Source organism: Aedes albopictus, chromosome 2, assembly GCF_035046485.1.
Source record: "Aedes albopictus strain Foshan chromosome 2, AalbF5, whole genome shotgun sequence".
Taxonomy (NCBI): domain Eukaryota; kingdom Metazoa; phylum Arthropoda; class Insecta; order Diptera; family Culicidae; genus Aedes; species Aedes albopictus.
Window position 1 is genome coordinate 308,218,048 of NC_085137.1, and position 13,286 is coordinate 308,231,333.

At 36.9% G+C, this 13,286-nt stretch overlaps 1 protein-coding gene across 3 annotated transcripts in view; it reads left to right on the forward strand.

The window, feature by feature from the left end:
- Positions 1-357: 357 nt before the first annotated feature.
- LOC109422468 (melatonin receptor type 1B-like) overlaps positions 358-13,286 on the forward strand; it is a 128,935-nt gene continuing 116,006 nt past the window's right edge. For 2 of the 3 annotated variants that reach the window (XM_062852220.1, XM_062852219.1), the window contains exon 1: positions 358-1,036. The gene's annotated coding sequence lies outside the window, so the exon portion shown is untranslated. Of the gene's footprint in view, positions 1,052-13,286 lie in introns of all 3 variants that reach the window. The other variant, XM_062852221.1, reaches the window with a different exon arrangement.

Consider the following 13,286-nt stretch of genomic DNA (forward strand, 5'->3'; position numbering starts at 1 on the left):
GAAGGAACAACGTTCACAATTTACCTATGGAGAGTTTTTCCAGGATCTGCTATCCTGGAATGGTTCCATATCAGGACCATTAGTCACAGTTTAACAGACAAACGAGCAACAAGATCCCTTAACTGAGAAGCTCTGTTTCAATTGGTGCTTCACTCCACAAAGAAGGGAAAGCTGAATACAAACCTTCTAGACCAAAGCTATGTATAGCTCAGTGGACATTTTCCTCGCACATATCCAATGAAAGCCCACCGTACAAACTTGTATCATATCCCTTGCATCCAACAGTTTCGCGGTTTTCCGACAACTTTCAACTTGCATGCACGTCTGTTCGCCACCCACCTGGATCAAACTCTCTCGCTCTCAATTTCCGCTCTTATCTCACTGAAGCAGCTTTCGCTCCTTCCGAAGATGGGGTGCGTATTGCATCTGTTCCAGTTCAACACCATCAAAACGATTTCAGCCCTCCGAGCGTCAGGATGTGTCGTCCCGTTTGAAGGAGTGCAATCCAATATTGCCTTCCTGGCAGGCAGCAATTCAGTGTCAGTTCAGCAGTGAAAATCAGTGTGTGAAACGATAAGGATCTCCCCCGGTTGAGGAAAACTATCATTAGATTACGGATAATTGAATTCTGTGCACCACCTGCGAAGGAAAAGACCTCGGAAGACCTCCTGGTGTTCTCCACAAGTGGATGCGAAGAAAACCGGATGTCAATCCGTGTGAAAAGTGTTTGATGTGTGTTAACGTTTCGTCCGAAGACGACTGACTATGACGATGACGACGACGACGACGACGACAACGGCGACATAGTCTGGAAGGTCGTAGACTACCACAAAGCAAGGCAAGGCCGCCCGTTGTTGTTGGGGGGCAGTCAGCCAGTCAGTGCAGTGGGTGGGCCGGTGGGTGGTGCTAACAAGTGTTTTCTTTTTTTCTTCGCCGCCACCCCAAACGCAACCAGTGTGTCTCTTTCTCTCGTAATCGTGGGCTCTCATCGCGTTATACTTCCGGCACGGCGAGCGGGGGTTCCAATTCAATTACGGTACCGTATTATCGGGTGAAGTTCATCACTATCTACAGGGGATGGCCAAAATGTTTGGGATAGGCAACTTTTTTTCTCCCATAAAAAAAAATTCAACATGCTGTAACTTTTAATAGAGTGCATAAAAAAATCTCAAATTTTGACTGTTTGTCAACCTATTATATGTGCATCATTGGTACAAATTTGGGCTCGATTGATTAATTTTTTGCGGAGTTAGAACCGTTCGGCTAAAACACTATTATTTAGACAGCTCATTTTTGAACTGTCATGTCTCGGAAACCAGTGAACCGAATTGAATGAATTTTTAACGTTAATCAACAATATATTGATACTTTATACGACGTTATAAAATGTAATATTTTCTCACGGCGAATTAAGTAATACCGGATTGAAATTTTTACCCATATAGAGGAAAATAAGTCAAATTTACAATACCACACAAAAATTACTAAATGTGTTCTTCCATCAATCTAAATAGGCTCTAATATATCTGATTAGAGATAACTTGTGAACAGAAGTGGAAAATCTTTGGATATCAACACTAAAATTTATTGACACTGATGTAAAAAAAATTACATTTTTTCGAGAAAAATTGAAAAAGTGTCAATCCATGATAACTTTTTTCAACGTTTAAAAAGTACCTATGTTTTAATTGTTTGTGAAGCATTTACATATTGTTAGTGTACGTTCAAAATTTCATTCGATTCGGTTAACTGGTTTCCGAGTTATGACACCTCAAAAATGAGTAATCTGAAAAATAGTGTTTTACGCGAACGGCTCTAACTTTGCGAAATATTAATCAATCGAGCCCAAATTTGTACCAATGATGCACACATAATAGGTTGACAAACAGTCAAAATTTGAGATTTCTTGATGCGCTCTATGAAAAGTTATAGCTTGTTGAACTTTTTTGTGAGAGAAAAAAAAGTTGCCTATCCCAAACATTTTGGCCATCCCCTGTACGTATTTTTATATTGGTTCTATGTTGTGGTCCTATTTGATTTCGTCGATTCAAACGCGCATTTTGTGCATGTATCATTATTTTTAGGACTCAAATTTGGGAAGTTGTAGGCATCACCTGTTGAAACGACCCTAGTGGGAAATTGGGAAGAAAATTAAAGAACATGTAACCGACAAAAAGCGTTTTTTGACTGAAAAATATTCCGTTCTTTTTATTATCATGCATGCTCACTCCTAACACAACATACAAAAATAAAAATGAACATTTTTCCGTGATATGTAGAAGATATGTAGAATACAGTGCTGTCCTATTTTTGTCATCCGATTTGAACAAAAAAAAAATGTAATTTTTGCTGAGCATTACCATTTAATAATCAATAACAATTGAAGTTGTTGTTTTCAGGTATCATAGGGAATCGCGCTACTTGGGCGGTGGCTTCTATATTCGTCTGTTTTCCACCATAACTCAGTCAAATTTGAACCAATTGACACAACTTTTGGAATGTGGTGAGATAGGCATAGTATCTACCCGTGTACAACATTTCAAGTCAATTGGTTTAAAATTGACTGCGTTATAGTGGGAAACAGACGAATATAGAAGCCACCGCCCAAGTGGCGCGATACCCTATATAAATTACGTAGCGAACAAATCTTACAATTGGAAAGAGCCAAATACTTTTATAAACTACCAGCTGTCTGTACTCGGCAAACTTTGTCTTGTCTACTGCGTTTTTTTGACGTTTCAAGTCTCCACGCAAGACCAAGTCCCCGGTCAAAATGTATGGAATATCGATTTTCAAAAACTTTCAATTTTTCTATGTTTTTTTTGTCTCATAAACCTTTCTTGGGTGAAAACTAACAGAACAAAACTAAGACGACAAAAATCGGACCTTCCGTTCGCAAGTTATGCGCGGTCCCACGTATGCCACTGCATTTTTATATATATAGATTGTTTTTAAGCTCTTCTAATGTCTAACCATAAGCAATCTTTTGAACCAATATCGTATAATATTGCTGCGTGATTATTCTTCTTCGCTACCTCTGGAATTGATCATATGTTGTCTGTTGATGCAAAATCTCCCCATCAATTGGCGGTGGGTTATACATTCTTTCATTTACTGAATCTCGTTTCAGAGGAAAAATGCAAAATTTGCCATCCAGTGATGCCTCCAGGTATTCCTTCCACTTGGGAACTCCTGCAGAACGGCCTGTTGGATTTGCTGCAGAAACTCCTGTATGCATTCCTCAAGGAATCCTGCTTGGATTCTCAAGCAATTCTTTCTTTGTATGTTTCCAAGATTTTCTCCAAAAAGGCCTTCAAAAATTCCTCTTGAGATTTTTTCAAGTATTCCTACAGTAAGCCCAGTAAAAAATCCGATTGTAATACCTTAAATGTTTTTTTTTTCTTGGAATTTCTTCCAAAATTCCGGCTGGAATTTATTCATCAATTACAGCATAGATTTTTCTCAGTATTCCAGCCTTGATTTTTCCAAAATGTCTTCCTTAAATTTCCATATAAACATCCTGTGATTGGTTCCTGGTATTTTTCCTTCCTATGGGAATTCGTTCTGATATTTTGTACAAGGGTTATTCGTGTTATTCCAGCTAGGATCCCCCCTATATTTCATCTTGATAATGCAAGAGCTATTCCGATTCACAAAGGAGTTCCTAATGGAATACCTTTGGTGATTTCTTCAGAGATTTCTCCAAAGGTCTCCTAAGAAGTTTCTCTTGAGATTGCTTCTAAGGAATCCTATTATTTATGCCCCAGAAATTCCCAGAGAGATTTTTCCCAGTTTTCCTCCAGAACCGCCTGAGATTTCTTCAGCAGTTTTTCCAAGGATTGCTTAACTCTAGCCGTGCATTGGGGTCATTATGTCCCAGACAGGTATATTGAGCGTGCACAACGCACACTGCACAATAGACCTGTTCACTTTGAAACTTTTTTTCTCCAATTCTCCGTGACACATCAAATTATCGATCCACATGCAAAAACAAGTCTTCAGTCCAAAATTGAGCCAAATTGATAAAGATTTATAGGTGTATCAAATCGATTTTGTGTTTTTCAACCGTTTTCACAGAAATTTACTCATAAATCCAGAAAATTGCTCCGAAAGGGTGCCAAAAATACCGTTAGGATATCTTCTTCTTCTTCTTCTTGGCGTAACGTCCTCACTGGGACAAAGCCGGCTTCTCAGCTTAGTGTTCAATGAGCACTTCCACAGTTTTTAACTGAGAGCTTCCTCTGCCAATGACCATTTTGCATGTGTATATCGTGTGGCAGGCACGAAGATACTCTATGCCCAAGGAAGTCAAGGAAATTTCCTTTACGAAAAGATCCTGGACCGACCGGGAATCGAACCCGTCACCCTCAGCATGGTCATGCTGAATACCCGTGCGTTTACCGCCTCGGCTATATGGACCGTTAGGATATAGTTAGTACAATACTCTACAACTTTGCCGAAGACAATACGGTGTTTAAATTGCGTATTTCGAAGTTATTCAAACAAAACAGTTATTCAAACAAAACACGATATTTTTACGATTTTACATATAAAAGGCATGTAATTTTACATTATTTAAGTGACTAAATTAATTAGCTATTTCTCCTTTGTGTAACGAACATTTCGTCCATACTTTGTTTTTGTATAGGAATTCGTTTTCAATGACTAATTATTAAAAGTATGTCACGTTGATACTAAAAATCACGTAGAGTTGTCAGCACGAATTAAAACAAAGTTAAGGTACCCCGGGGCAAGTGGGACCTAAAAAAATGCTAATTTGATTTTGTCATGCCAAAAGTTTCAGAACACAAATTCTTTAATAATTCCAATGGACCCAAAAGACGTTGTTGGTATATTTGTACTTGTTAACGTGCATTAAAACTGTTTCAAAATTTTTACATTCCATATATCTATATATATAAAAATGAGTTCGAAGTTCCTTTGAGACAACAAAACTTACGAACGGATGAACCGATCAGCATGACTCTTGCACGGTTCGGTTCGTATTCGTGGTGGCTGTGTTTATATGTACAAAAAAACACGAAAATCAACTAGAAAAGTAAGAAAATTGATAAACTATTGATTTTCCATGAGCTGGGAAGGAAATCAACACGATCGAAATGAAACCAATCTAGAGTGCGGTGCTATTTTGAGCTCAACAGTTGTCAAATCACCACAAGACGGCAAGACAAAGTTTGCCGGGCCAGCTAGTTATGCATATAATAAAAAGTGTATAAGATCTTCATTTACTGCGTTTCACGGGGCAAGTGGGACCAATTCAGAGTTTTTGTTCAAAGGACTCAACATAAGTTGCAACAAACAAAATAACATAAATTATAAATCTCTTATATGAATTACTATATTTAGAGATTAAAATAAGAAGAGGTTTATGGTATCATGCATAAATTACGTAACACATAAAAATCGCTGGGGGAAATTGAATCAACTCTAGCAGCTCATGTAAAACTAATTGATTTTTTTTTATACATAAAGCGCCGTAAAGTGAAGAGACAAAAGATTTCGGAACTTAGTCTCTATATTATATAGTTATTGATTCTCACCAATAGTAAATCTGGGGTTTCGAGATTTTCAGTAATATCTTCTCCCTTACATAATCTTACGATCATTAAATAATGATTTTTTTTTTTAATCATGAATTTTGAAAAAGCCATTTCCCTATTTAGTTTTTTTTTATGGATGGTTCCCGAATGCTCAGAGGAATGCATTATGCAGCGTTAAGTGAAAAAAATGGAAGATATTAAAAAAAAAAACATGAAAAATACATGCTTATGATTTTTTTTTTGTTTTACCCAAGGTTTTACCATTTTTAACAAGAATTTCATCATCTAAATAGAGGTAGTAAAGGATAATTCAACAGTAGATTACTTAACGCATCAACTTTTATTGACTTTCGTGCCAATTTCATCTTAGGTTGGGCAAGGCAAGATGAACCCATAAAATTGTCTTTGTTTATTCTCATAGGTCCCACTTGCCCCAGATAGCGAAATGCACTGGGGCAAGTGAGAGCAGTAAACTAAAGGTAATAAATAAAAATAAAATACAGCTTTTTCGCTTGAAATCATTTGCATGAACTCCAAATACTATCCTGAAACCAAAAAAGTATTTGTAGAATAACAAATCTATTTTTAAACGACGAATGTAGTAGAGCACGTCAATTTTACCAAGTGAATTGAAAATTACATATGAAAAACAATAACGTATATGGTTTCTTTATGGTTGAAACAATAACATTTTTTGTATTCAAAGCATCCGTAGGTGTGATACCTATGTTTTCCATGAAGAATGTTAGTCTTAAAAATAAATAATAAAAAAATACTAGCTATAGGTCTCACTTGCCCCCGATTCTCACTTGCCCCGGGGTACCTTACCCATGATTAAGACGTCATGCCATCGTATTATAATGTCTTTTGATTCAAGTATCAGAAATGGCGCAGATGATAAGGCTCGAGCCTACGGATCAGAAGGTCCCAGGTTCAAGCTCAAATACATAATAAACTTTTTTTTTTCTTTCTTTGTAGCAGTTAGGATGATGAATCTGCCATGAGCCATGGCCCATGACTTACACGCAATCTCCCAAATAATGATGATGATCGGGACCTGCCAATTAAGCCCATTCCAGGACTAGCGAGATATTTAGTTTACTTGTTGACAAGAAATCGTGTCGACGAGATCAGCTGGACGAAATATTGGACATCTGTTTGATACTGATTAATTTAGCTAAAGCAATTGAATACGATGATGGAACTGCTTCTGGATGCAAAATTTATCATACAACTGTGGAGATTACTTCCATCTATCTAGCCACAAGCAACACAACTACACGATAAAGGGAAACTTCATTCTTACTATGCACTCTACGATTTCGAAACAAGGCTATGATGCCAAATTGCAATGAGATGCAGAGTGTAGTCTCATTAACTTATAGCTGGATCGAGACGCAAAAAATCCTATTCCAGGGGCTCGAACCTTGAATCTTCGAATCGTCAGTCTCATGCTCAACCATCTACATCAAATTGGAACTGATGCAGATGCGACAAAGAAATGTAATGACGTTTTAATCATGGGTAACTTTGTTTAAATTTGTGCTGGCAACTCTATGCGATTTTTAGTATCAACGTGACATACTTTTGATAATTAGTCAATGAAAACGAATTCCTACACTAAAATGATGTATGGACGAAATGTTCGTAACACATAGGAGCAATAGCTAATTAATTTAGTCACTTAAAACAATGTAAATTTACATGACTTTTACATGTAAAACCGTAAACATATTGTATTTTTTCGCGATTTTTTAACGAAAATTGTTGAATAACTTTGAAATAAGCAATTTAAACACCGTAGTGTTTTCCGCAAAGTTGTAGAATATTGTTCCAACTATATTTTAACGGTGTTTTTGGTACTATTTCGGTGCAATTTTTTGGATATTGGAGTACATTTTCGTGAAAATGCTCGAAAAACACAAAATCGATTTGATACACCTCTAAACCTTTACCAATTTGGCTCATTTTTGGACTGAAGACTTGTTTTTGCATGTGGATTGATAATTTGATGTGACACGGGTAAGTCAAAAAAAGTGAACAGGTCTACTGCACAATGTGAAAAAATAGGTATAAAACGCGAATAAATTCAATATCTCTGCTCGGAGAGAATGGATTTGAATAAATTTTTGACACAAACTGTAAAATTCTCAATAGTTTCAGATAAGGAACGTGTCATTCGCCGCACGATGCTGGAAGTCAATGTATTTAGCTCGTTTTACCCCACTCTCTCTTTTTCACCTTTTTCGAAAATTTCTGAATTGCAAAATAAATGTTTTTTTTTTTCAAGTCGTGATTGTGTAAAAACTTCCGTAGTATCGAATGGAGCTGATTTGGCTCACCGCACGGCTTTAAAAATTGAAATATCTTCAAATAACCCCGATATTTCCTATATCTTTGAAATTTCACATGTATCTCCGCCCGGAGTGGAACGCAATCGATAAAAGCAGGACCAATCCTATGTTAAATTACCGATACTACGGAAGTTTTTTACCCAAATACGAGTTAAATAAGTCATTTATTTTGCGCGCCAGTCGGGAATAGATGAGGATTTTCTCAAAAAGGTGTATGATAGAGAGTGTGGGGTAAAACGAGCTAAATTCACTGTTTTCCAGCATCGTGCGGTGAATGACGCCCTCCTTATCTGAAACTGTAGAGATTTTTTGCAGTTTGTGTCAAAAATTCATTCTAATTCATCCACTCCGAGCAGAGATATTGAATTTATTCGCGTTTTATATATACATATTTTTTCCCACTGTGCACTGGGGCAGAACGCAGTATGGACAGACAAAACCTCTAGTGCTTTGGATATCCATCCTAGAGGTTTGGTGTCTTTAGAGAAGTGTCTTGTAAGAGTTTTGACTAAAATCTGGTGACTCAATAATTGATCTAGATAAGTTGCAACTGATCTAGATCAGTTTTAGCTTTTTATAGAAGCGTCATAGAAGAAAACTTTCTTCTGCAAAGTTGTTCATTCTGATATTTTTGATATTTCTTTCGAAGACACTTATACTGGGCTACTTTACTGAAAAAGTCGAAAAAAATCGATTTTGATCAATATTTTGAAGTTAAAAAATCTGAAAAAAATTTCGAACGTTAGGTTAGTAAAAATATATAAGAAAAAGGTTATTCTATAACAAAAACTTACATAATCACGGAAATTGGAGGTTTTTCTTATTTAAATAACCAAAAAAAAAAAACAGGTGATTTACAATTTATTTGAAAGGTGGAGGCAGCTAATTTTTTGGCCATAACATGTCAATACCATTAGCATCGATAGAGTAAGGTGGGGCAAAAGTTCGACCTTAGTTGAAAATTCAACGTATTTCAAAAAATCGAAGCAGATAAAAATAAACAAATAGCGTGAGGTGATTCTACCATCCATGAGCTAAAATTTTGCTAAACAAAGTTACGCCAAATGTCTTTTCAATTTTGAGTTACAACACTTTTTGTATGTGTGTGTTTTATTCGAATTCTTGCCCCACCACTGGGGCAAAAGTTCGAATCTAGTGTTTGGGGAATTTCGCTAACCGTAGCACACTATTTTGACACTTTGGTAATAGGAATATCTGAATCCACTTTATATTTGATGTTAGAACTGGAATACACTTTAAAATTCGATTTGGATTTTACCCAAATTAGGGTTAAATTCAGATAAAACAACATTTTTTCAACTTTAATCGAATTTTCTCACTAATTCCACCACTCTTAGAGATAATATGTACATTTTGCAGAATTTTAGGTTTATACCTAAAGTTGCCATATGACTCGAACTTTTGCCCCACAATTCGAACTTTTGCCCCACTATGTGAAAAATACGATTTCCAAATCTTTTTTGCAAAAAGTTATACATGCTAGAGCATCTTCAAAATATACCTAGTTACGCTCCAAAATAAAATATCGAATTCGATTTCATTAAAATTTCATTCCATTCGTTGGAAGGGCCATCGCATGTTACAATTTTTTGATCAAAAACCAACATTTTGTCATAACTTTTCGAAATATTGATCAATTTTCATAATTTTTGGAGTGAAAGACTCTTTTTCAAAAAGGGTTCGAACAACCTTGACACCCGAAAGAAATAATTTGAATTGAGCTCAAAAACTTCAAAAGAAACTCTTGCCCCACTCGAACTTTTGCCCCACTTTACTCTACAGTGGGGAAAGAAAAGTGAGGTAGTTCGGGGCTTTTGCTATATACTAGTATGAAATCATCTCGAAAATAAATGAAAATTAGCAATTGAGGCCAATTTTTTGAAAACCTAACATGATGTAAAACAATTTTTTGATTATTTTCTAATGCAGCATGCCTGGAGAATTTTTGTGATGAAGCACATTTATAATAAAATTGGTATGGCGCTTTTCAGGTCAATATGTTTCTTATGAATGTATATCTAGATTTTCATTGAGAGGGACCTCAAGTAATTATATTGTTGTATCTATATACTCATACAGTAGCGGAAGGTGGTGAAACTAATTTTATGTGTTCGACTATCTTAGATCATATGCCTGATAAACGTAGCGAGAGAGCAATGGAACATATCGAGATTTTTTGCTGCAGTTCACAGATTGAAATTATCGTAAAATATATTATATACTGATAATTCATTTGATTTAACCTATGTTTATGAATATATGTATGCTCAATAATCAAATCTGATATTTGTTAAATAAGTAATACTGTTGATGTGCACATACAATTATTTGGTATTTTTTGTTTGTCAAGACGTAGGGTCCAAATCAATAAAAAAAATAACATATCTAGATACACATTCACATGGATTATACTGGCTGGAGCAGCACTAAATATGTATTTAGTGTATTCAAGTTTTATCAAAGTAATTACCCAGACATGTTACATTAAAAAACAATCGGAAAATTGCTTTACATCATGTTTGGAGTTCAAAAAATTGATCTTAACGGTCAATTTTCATTTATTTTCGTGGTGGTTTCATACTAGTATATAGCAAAACCCCCGAGTTACCCCACTTTTCGTTCCCCAATATTGTGTTGAGTGTGCCAGTCTGCGGCATGGACCAGTCTAATACTCTTGCATACTACGGGCATTGATCGCGCGTTCAACACACTAACGAGTGGCACACAGTCAGTATCAGACACGCGAGGCGATCGGTTGTGCGGCCCGGCCGGCGGTGCTGCATGCTGGGTGATTGTCGGTGGATTATACAAGTTCCACATTGGCGAACCTGCCAGGATAGTTTTCAAAAAAGAATCGATAAAGCTTTCCACAATCACCCAGTATGTGCGCGATTAGTGTTTTCGAAAGTGATTTACAAAGTCCTTGTGAAATGAGTGAGCGGGAAGTGAAATGGAAAAAAGAAGCAGATCCGAACCTTTGGAGCAGAGCAAGCATCAACTGTAGCTGTACGGCTGACGTGTTCATTTCGGTATTTATAATATTGGTGTGTGTGCACCTCGGTTTGAGTGGTGATTGAGGGTATGTGGCGGTCGCGTTTGCGTGGTAGTGGCTGGCGAATATGCCTGCACTGCTGCACCGAAGTGCGTCGGGTTTTTCATGATTTGTGGTAAGCGTTTTTTTTTTCTGTTTGCTTGTGTATGCAAACGTGTGCATCTGTAAATGGGCATGCTTATGTTACCCCTCAAATTTCCGGCGCATTGTAAGTAGTGATTTTGGTAAACTGTGTCCTCATTTGCCACAGATAAGAGGAAAAGACACGGAGAAGATAAGATGAATTGGTCCATACAACCAACGGTTCCATTTAACTTTGATATAGGTGGAAAAGCACCTCAACCAGAGGATTGACTTTGAATTGGTCACTTGTTGTCGGCAATGGAGAGCTTGTAATGTTAGATATTTTTTTCGTCGTGTTGTGGGGAGCAATCAGAAATCAGTTCGCACGCTCCGCTGTGTGTGTGAATTTACGGGTTTGTGTGTGTAAGTGAAATAAATACATATTTATAATCATAAGTAAAGCCTTTTTTTTTGGTATGTATGGGAGCTTGCACGCTAACGTCATCATTGTCTCCTTCTCTTTCTTTCCTTCAGCGTCGGTCCATAAAGCCTTCCTTGCCCTCAAAAAAAAATTGAGGACAATGTTTACAAATCGCATGAGAATTCGATGAGGTTATGTTTTTGCTGCAAGCCTCTATTTCTTGGATTACACATTTGACGGGGCGAGATGGACCGTGAACGGTCTTAGCCGTCTGTCATCAAGACACCACAAATAAAAAAAAAAAACATTTGACGGGCTGCTGTGAAAATTGACATTCTGTTGGGAAGTGGTTGTTGTGAAGTGGCATTCAGGCTTCCATTTGTATTCTCTCGGGCGAGTTTTCTTGGGAAATAGAATGCATGTATATGTACATCGGACAAGGGCAGTGTAGCTACTTTTCGTACTGTATGCTTATGTTGTCTGTTTTTTGTTGTTGTTGATGGTTGTAATTGATAATAATACGCCATGATTCCCTGCTTGATCTGAATGACGGCTCGCCCCGAAGGAGGTATTATCATACAAACTTTTTCATTCAAAATGGTTCCGGGGTTCCAAAAATGATGAAATTTTGGATGTTGATTCAGTTTTGGATGAATTCGAATATAGAGTGGTCTGGACACCCTTATGTCTGATTTAAACTGTTCAATTGAAACGAGCAATTTACTTGCAAACTTCTCAAACATGTTCAATCCAATGAAGTGATGTGTTTAGACTTAGAAAATGACTTGAGTGTTAACTTGAATGCTTTTGAACGCATCTCAGTTGAAGCAAGTGTTTATGTGCTAACTGAATAGTCAATTTTACGAGCCGTTTTTATGTATGAAATTTTGACAGGAGGTAGCGTCCTTACCTGTGAAAATCAATATCATCATCAACATTGTTGTCATGTTGTCACTGCGTAAAATGGCTCATTGAATTGATCCCGCTCAATGAATTCATCCCGCTTGACAGATATTTTCCATTCAGCTCACATGAATCGCGGGTTTAGACGACGCAAGTGAGATGATTTCGTTTGACGTGAATGAGAAAGTTCAACATGTTCAACTTTCGTTCAAGTCAAGTGAGTTGATCAAGTGAGATGAATGGTGGTGTTTACACGTTCAATTCGCATTCAATTGGACATTTCCCATTGACTTGAATCAAGTCACTTGCACCATGTATACCAGGCATTGAAGAACCCACTTGTTATCTAGCGCCCGCAGATCCGTTTAAGTTGTTTATACCGCATTTAGTTCACTACTGGACTGCGAACTGCGACATTATAAGTGCGAAAACGTAAATAAAAGTGCGCGATTGCATCAAATCAGGTTGATGTCTTCGGCGCACTATTTCTTCAATCTATAGAGAACAAGTGCTCTGAAGACACCGAGTTGATTTGATGCAATCGCGCACTTTTATTAGCGTTTTCGCACTCGTGAAAACTAGTGCGATAGTCCAGTGGTGAACTAAATGCGCTATATAAGGACAGGTGCGGTGTTGGCGGGTGAGTGGGTTTGATATGTTTACAGTGATCCGTCTCGATATTGTGTTTTTCGTGAAAAGGTGGGAGTGAGTTTTTTTAAGAAAACAGGAATATGCTCTCGATGCGTTGTTCTAGATTTGTAATATAATTGAGATATGTCCTGGTTAATTTCCATACAGTGCTAAATAAGCATAATTTTTCAGCCGTGATGGATTTACTGAAAGAAAACAAACTAACGTTCACACGAAGATTGGTGACATTCTGTTTGTATATTTATGTATCACTAATCTTT